Raw genomic sequence first — 8,420 nt, 5'->3', positions numbered from 1 at the left:
TCCATAACTCTTCTAAATAATAAACATGCCACAACCTTTACTTTGAAACATTTTTGTGTTTCAATGTACTTACATTCAGTGTTTCAAGTTACAAATTGTAGCTCATTTGTAATAGACTGTCAGCCCGCTGAGTGCTGACATCATAATATGTATATTACAAACAAAACACTTAAAGTGCCACAAAGTTTTCTGGCCATGTAAAAATTTCCTGCTCAGAACAGCTGTAAAAAAATTAGAGGGAACTTTGCCCTCCAAGCTTTTAAATGTTATTACTAGACCTGCTTCAACCTGTTCAATCTATATACTGACCACCCTCTGGGAGAAAAATTTGCCCCTTAGGTTCTTACTAAGCCTCTCCCCTCTCTTCTTAAACCTGCACTCTTCAGTTCTTGATTGCCCAACCTTGGGCAAAGCTCTGTATGCATTGACCCGACCTATAACCCTCATGATTTTATACTTGTCTAACTTGGGCACTAGCCCACCAGCGAGGGCAACTTCAAATGCTAGTGCCTCAAGAAGGCTACATCCAATCACTAGAGACCCTCACTATCCAGGACATGGTTCCTTCTCATTACTCCCATCATGGAGGAGGCGCAGCAGGCATTCCCAGCCCGGGGTCTACATTTAAAGGTTTTGGTCCATGGACATCTTGTTTAATGGCATAAACAAAGCTGGGAACTCCTGAGGTATAGGAACCTGAAGACACACACTCAAAATCTAAAGAATAGCTTCTTCCCTTCCACCATCAGATTTCCAAATGGCTCGTTAATCAATAAACACCTCACTATTTTCTCTCTTTTTTTGCATGATTTATTCATTATTGCTATTTTTTAAAATTTGTCTTCTTGTAACTTATAGTGATTTTGTATGGATTGCACTGTACAGCTGCGGCAAAACAACAAATTTCATGACATGTCGGTGATAGTAAACTTGATTCTGATTCTGATTCAGAATACCACCTGTCAGTATCCTATACTCTTCAATAAATAATGTCCTGGGTCACTAGGCTGAGGAACCCACTAATTCTAACTGTTCTAATCTTCCCACATACTGAGGAACAGCTTATTGACACCATGGATAAAGAATTATCCAGCTGGCCCCTGAGAAAGAGAGATAAGTTTCCCCCCCCAGTGGAACTAACAAACATTGGTATGTTTATGAGACAGGAGGCTGTCAGAAAGAAAGTTAATCATGACAAATAGTTGTTAGGGGGATAAATGGTCACCATGGGTGAGGTCTTGTAGTTTTCCCATTACCCAGCATCAATATCAGGTGGTGAAACTCATAATCGCAGGTCAAGCTTATTAATAAAATTGCATCAGAGCCTGTTTAATCCATCGGAGAGCTACACGATTTCTCACACACTGAGCATCCTCAGGCCTGGGGGCATGACACAGAACACAAAGATCTCCAGTTATTGTTCATCTGAACACAGGACAAAGGAGACCGATAGCTGAAATTGAATTTATGTGAGAAATTTGTGTGTTTTAAATGTAAAGCGCCCCCAGATTTCCTCTGGATCGTTGAGGCATCAAGGATTTCTTCACAAAGGCAGCATCCATCATTAAGGACCCCTATCACCCAGGACATGTCCTCTTCTCATTGCTACCATCAGGGAGGAGGTACAGGAGCCTGGAGACATACTGTACGCTCAACTTTTTAGGAACAGTTTTTTCCCCGCTGCCATCAAAATTTCTGTATGGACATTGAATCCTTGTACAGTACCTCACTATTTTTTTATCTTTATTTTTTAAAATCTTTTTCACTACATATTTCATTTATATATATATATATATATATATATATATATACATGTTACTGTGTGAAATGTTTATGGGACTATTGTCGACTGAGTGTGGAAAAGGGCAGGGACAGGGGAATCATAGTTGGGAAAAGGAAAAGGGAGAGGGGATGGAGCTGGAAACACCAGAGAGACATTCTGTAATGATCTATAGACCAATCATTTGGAATCAAATGACCTTGCCTGGTGTCTCAGGGCTGGGTGTGTCTGCATGCGCAACACCCTCCTCCCCGGCACTGCTTCTCTGCCACCTGTCCCACACCCCTAAGACCATAAGACACAGGAACAGAATTTGGCCATTCAACCCTTCGAGTTTCCATCATGGCTCATCCCGGATCCCACTCAACCCCATACACCTGCCTTCTCGCCATATCCTTCGATGTCCTGACCCATCAGGAAATGATCAACTTCTCTCTTAATAGACTAGGCCTCCACCGCAGTCTGTGGCAGAGCATTCCACAGATTCCCTACTCTCTGGCTAAAAAAATTCCCCTGCTTACCTCTGTTCTACAAGGTCACCCCTCAATATGGAGACTGTGCCCTCTAGTTCTGGATACCCCCACCATAGAAACACCCTCCTGACATCCAACCTATCTAGTCCTTTCAATATTCGGTAGGATTCAATCAGATCCCACTGCACTCTTCTGAATTCCAGTGAGTACAGACCCAAAGCTGCCAAACGCTTCTCAGATGTTAACCGCATTCATTCCCAGAATCATCCTCATGGACTCTCTCCAATGACAACACATCCTTTCTGAGATATGGGGCCCACAACTGTTGACAATACTCCAAATGTGGCCTGACTAGTGTCTTATAAAGGCTCAACATTATCTGCTTGCTTTTATATTCTATCCCCCTTGAAATAAATGCCAACATTGCATTTGCTTTCTTTACCACAGACTCAACCTGTAAATTAACCTTTTGGGGGTTTTGCACAAGGACTCCTAAGTCCCTCAGCACCTCTGAAGTTTGAAACTTCTCCCCATTTAGCTAATAGTCTGCACTATTGTTCCTTCTACCAAAATGCATGATCATACATTTCCCAACACAGTTTTCCATCCCTCTCGTGGCACTCCATCCTCACTACAGGAAGGATGTGGAAACCATAAAAAGGCTGCAGAGGAGATTTACAAGCACGTTGCCTGGATTGGGGAGCATGCCTTATGAGAATAGGTTGAGTGAACTCAGCCTTTTCTCCTTGGAGCGACGGAGGATGAGAGGTGACCTAATAGAGGTGTGTAAGATGATGAGAGGTATTGATCATGTGGATAGTCAGAGGCTTTTTCCTAGGGCTGAACTGGTTGCCATAAGAGGACACAGGTTTAAGGTGCTGGGGAGCAGGTACAGAGGAGATATCAGGGGTAATTTTGTACACAGAGAGTGGTGAGTGCGTGAAATGGGATGCTGGCGACAGTGGTGGAGGCGGATACGATAGTGTCTTTTAAGAGACTTTTGGATAGGTACATGGGGCTTAGAAAAATGGAGTGCTATGCCTAGTAATTTCTAAGGTAGGGAAATGTTCGGCACAACTTTGTGGGCCGAAGGGCCTGTATTGTGCTGTAGGTTTTCTATGTTTCTATTCCCAACATCCTTTGCTTCCACCACATTTACAAACGTGCTCTCCACTCCACGTTGACAAATACAGTACTGTGTAAGTCTTTAAGCACCCTAGTGCGCTCGCTCGCTCTCTCTCTCTCTCTCTCTCTACTGTACATATTTCTTATTGTGATTCATTGATTTTTTTCATTATGAATTGCAATATACTGCTGCCATTAAACAACAAATTTGACAGCATATATATATGAAAGCTGACTCTGATTCTAAGGCTATGAACTCCACTCTGTATTCTAGTGATGTGGGTGGGCACAGAGGCTCGATAGGAACCTGAGGGGCAGCTTTTTTACACACTATATGGAATGAGCTGCCAGAAGGAAGTGGCAGAGTCGGGTGCTATTGCAACGTTTAAAAGACATTTGGACCAGTACAGCGATGGGAAATGTTAGAGAAAGGCCTTTTTTATGCTATGGGCCAGTACCACCAAATAAGGGGCTGTGGACCCTAGGCTGGGAACCCTTAGTTTAGGGGATATGGGCTAAACTAGGACTATCTCAGTTAGATGTCTTTTTCTGCGTGACAGACCCTCCTGGCCTAACAAGCCTGCGCTGCCCAATTACACCCAGGTGACCAATTAACCTATCAACCGGTACGGCTTTGGACCGTGGGATGAAACAGGAGCACCCGGAGGAAACCCACGCGGTCACGGGGAGAACGTGCAAACACCTTACAGGTAGTGGCTGGAATCAAACCCAGTCACTAGTACGGTAATTGTGTTACACTAACCACTACACTGCCATGCTGCCCCAACATCCGAGAGTTAGCAGCGGAAATATTGGAGGTGAGGTATACATGTCAATGTCTCAGGTTTGGATTTTCCGGTCTGAATTCCCTCTGAGGTCTGGTCAGAATTCTTTCTATTTATTATCAAGATCCAACATGGAACTGACCCTGCCGGCCAGTCGAGACACGCAACCAAGAAATCCCCTGATTTTAATTCTAGCCTAATTCCGGGACAATTTACAATGACCAATTTACCTACCTATCGTTACATCTTTGGACTGTGCGAGGAAACCAGAGCACCCAGAGGAAACAACGGAAGAACATACAAACTGCTTACAGGCAGCAGCCGGAATTGAACCCGTGTCACTTCTACTGTAAAATGCTGTGCTAACCACTACACCCACCCCCCGGGACTTTCCTCCTTTTGTTGTTCAAAACTCAAAATCTCCTGTGTGGAGATGCCAGGGATTGAACCCGGGACCTCATACATGCAAAGCATGCACTCTTCCACTGAGCTACATCCCCACTTTGATGAGTTGGGCCAAAGGCTCTGATTCCATGCTGGGTTACGTCTGTAGATGGTGGATGATGTCTGTCCACTGAGGCTGTGAAAGAGTCAAATGTTTTGTTCAATAATAGGGGAAGGAATTTTTAAAAAATTCTGTGGTTGTAATGAAAGCATTATATTTGTCGCCTTTCAGCCTCTTCCGCAGCAATTAATCAGTTGCAGAAGCTGGAAAGAACATCACTTACTCCAGCCAATCTCAGATCTATTGTCTGAGTCACCGAGCAGTGATCTGTCTTATGATTGAAAGGTTTAATTTACTAGAGCCCCTGACACGGTAACATAATTAAACAGTTAGCTTCAAGATGTAGTATTTGTCAAATTTAGAATCCTCACCTCAGAAATCTGAAGAGAATTTCCAGAGAAGATTTACAAGAATGTTGCCGGGATTCGAGGACCTGAGTTAAAAGATTGAGCAGGCTATGATTTTATTCCCTGGAATGTAGAAGGTTGAGCGGAGATTTGATAGAGGATATCATAAGCATGAGAAAGTCTGCAGATGTTGGAAACCCAAAGCAACTCACACAAAAGGACGGAGGAACTCAACAGGTCAGGCAGTATATATGGAAAAGAGCAAACAGTTGATGCTTTGGGCCAACTGAGAAGGACAGGGGAAGGTACCAGAATAAAAATGTTGGGGGAGGCCAGTTGGAAGGTGAGAGGTAAAGGAAGGAGGGTGGGGAAAGGTCAAGGGCTAGAGAAGAAGGAATCAGATAAGAGAGGGGAGTGGACTCTAGGAGAAAGGGAAGGAGGAGGGGACCCAGTGGGAGGTGATAGGCAGGTAAGAAGAGGTAAGAGGTCAGAGTCTAAAGAGCAGAGACTAAAGAGCAAAGTTCCAGAGAGCAGGGCAACAAAGAGTTTACTGTGGGAAGCAGAGGAGCAGCTTCAGGATTGTTTCGAGTCTGTGGACTGGGCCGTGTTCAAGGACATGGAACCATGAGGCAGCAAGTGGGAATAAAATGATCCTTTTCTGGTTGGCTGCCAGTGACTAGTGGTGTTCCATGAGGATTGGTGTTGGGACCACTTCTTTTTATGCTGTATGTCAATGACTTAAATGATGGAATAGATGGCTTTGTTGCCAAGTTTGCAGATGATACGAAGATTGGTGGAGGGACAGGTAGTGTTGAGAAAACAGGTAGGATGCAGAAGGATTAGACAGATTAGGAGAATGGGCAAGAAAGTGCCAAACGAAATACAATGTTGGAAAATACACTTTGGTAGTAGAAATAAATGTGCAGACTATTTTAAAAGTGGGGAGAAAATCCAAAAATCTGAGATGCAAAGGGACTTGGGAGACCTTGTGTTGAACACCCTAATGATTAACTTGCAGGTTGAGTCGGTGGTGAGGAAGGCAAATGCAATATTAGCGTGATTTTAAGAGGTCTAGAATACAAGAGCAAGGATGTGATGCTGAGTCTTTATAAGGCACTGGTGAGGCCTCACCTTGAGTATTGTGAACAGTTTTGGGCCTCTCATCTGAGAAAAGATGTGCTGGCGTTGGAGAGGGGCCAGAGGAGGTTCACGAGGATGATTCCAGGAATGAAAGGGTTATCATACGAGGAATGTTTGATGGCTTTGGGACTGTACTCGCTGGAAATCAGAAGAATGAAGGGGATCTTATTGAAACCTTTCAAATGTTGAAAGGCCTAGACAGGGTTGATGTGGAAGTGATGTTTCCCATGGTGGGGGAGTCCAGGACAAAAGGGCACAGCCTCAGCATAGAGGGGTGTCCATTTAAATCAGAGATGCAGAAAAATTTCTTTAGCCAGGGTGGTGAATTTGTGGAATTTATTACCACAGGCAGTTGTGGAGGTCAGGTCATTGGGTGTATTTAAGGCAGAGCTTGATAGATTCTTGATTGACACGGCATCAAAGGTTATGGAGAGAAGGCTTGGGAGTGGGGCTGAGGAGGAGGAGAAAAGGTCAGCCATGATTGAATGGTAGAGCAGACTCGATGGACCAAATAGTCTATATTGGTGGATCTGAATAGACACATCATGATTGTCACAGGCTTTATAATAATAGCCATAGATGTGTGTGTCCTCACAAAATCTACAGATTCTTCCCAACCAAAAGCCCTAGATGAATCATCCTTGTGAACCTCCAAATCTCTGTCTCGGTGTCTCTCCCTCTCTTTCTCTGTCTCTTTCTCTCACTCACTTGCTCTTCCTCTCTCTTCCAATCTCTCTCCCTCTGTTTCTCTTTCACTCCCTCTCTGACTGTCTCTTTCTCTCTCTGCCTCTCTCCCTCTCCCAGTTTCTCTCTCTCACCCATCTGCTCTCCCTACTCTTCTCGCTCAATCTCTATCTCTCTCTGTCTCACTCACTTGCTCTCTCCCTCTCTCTCTCACACACACATACACACTCTTTCTCTCTCATACACACACTCTCTCTCTCCCCTCTCTCCCACTCTCTCTCTCAACAAGTAATTTGAAAGCCGTGTAAGAACGGAGATCGCACCTTGAGAAAGAAAGCTGGATAATTGCTCGGCTCATCAATCTGGGACAGATTGCTTTTGGAGCTGAGTGCGAGGTTGGGGTCAGGACGAAAGCTGCACTCAGAAACATTTGCCTGGTCTCGCCTTGCAGACTGGAAGGGTAGGCAGCTGCTGTGCCTCCTTCTCCTCCCCTGGGAAGCCGGACAGAATGACTACTGATCTACGTTCATTATCAAATGCAACCGGGAAACTAGTAGTGCATTACCCCTTGTAGAAAGAAACAGAGGGCCGGCAGAACGAAGAAAGTTCACCGTGTCCTCTGGCTGTGAGCACGGACAAAGTAAAATGCTTATGGCTCTGCATAATTTGAGGATGTAGAAATGATCAAGAGGATACTGGAGCTACAAGGATTAATCAATGAGGACAGATCCAATGGAGGTTAGGAGGCTGAAGGGTGATCTTAAAGGTACATAAAATAATTATGTAGATTATGTAGAAGTCCCTACAAAGGACAATGAGAACAGCTGAGAGGATCATAGGGGTCTCTCTACTGTCCTTCGGGAAAAGTCACCAGGAGTGCTGCATACGCAGGCCCCTAGTCTCCATCCATCCAGCCTCCTCTTTGACTTTCTACCATCAGGCAGGAGACTCCGATGCATAAAAAGAAGAATGGTCAGAATGAAGAACAGTTTATTCTCCCAGGCTGTTAGGCTTCTGAACTCCATGCTGCATCGTATTCGAAGTGTCACTGGTTAATCTGTTCTGTATCTTACACTATTTAATATTAATGCACTTTATTTGTTATTTATCTGTAGATTTTATCCGTACCTTCATACGCGATCATGTGCTAGAAACATTGTCTCGTTTCTGCATACATAATATGGTTATATACATTCTATACATGAATATAGTTAAATAACAATGAACTTGACTTGATAAGGGCAGATATTATGGAGTTTACAATTAGTTTTATTTATTTAGAGATTCAACATAGGGTACTGATGGACTTTTACCGCTGTACCATTGAGAGCATACTCACCAACTGCATCTCAGTGTGGTATGGCAATTGTCCTGTATCGGACCGCAAAGCACTCCACTGTGTGGTGAAAACTGCCCAGCAGATTATCGGCACCTAAGTGCCCACCATTGAGAACATCTACCATAAACGCTGCCTGGGCAGAGAGGAAAAGCATTATCAAGGATGCATCTCACCCTAACCATGGACTTTTTACTCTCCTCCCATCTGGTAGGCGCTACAGGAGCCTCTGCTCCCGTACCAGC

General features: G+C 44.2%; 1 non-coding gene across 1 annotated transcript; it reads right to left on the bottom strand.

The window, feature by feature from the left end:
- Positions 1 to 4,591: 4,591 nt before the first annotated feature.
- trnaa-ugc (transfer RNA alanine (anticodon UGC)) lies at positions 4,592 to 4,663 on the bottom strand. The gene has a single exon. It is a non-coding gene; the product is annotated as a tRNA-Ala (tRNA).
- Positions 4,664 to 8,420: the final 3,757 nt, after the last annotated feature.

This window comes from Mobula birostris, chromosome 2, assembly GCF_030028105.1.
Source record: "Mobula birostris isolate sMobBir1 chromosome 2, sMobBir1.hap1, whole genome shotgun sequence".
NCBI lineage: Eukaryota > Metazoa > Chordata > Chondrichthyes > Myliobatiformes > Myliobatidae > Mobula > Mobula birostris.
The sequence above is the reverse complement of the archived record's forward strand: the minus strand, read 5'-3'. Positions and strand labels throughout refer to the sequence as shown.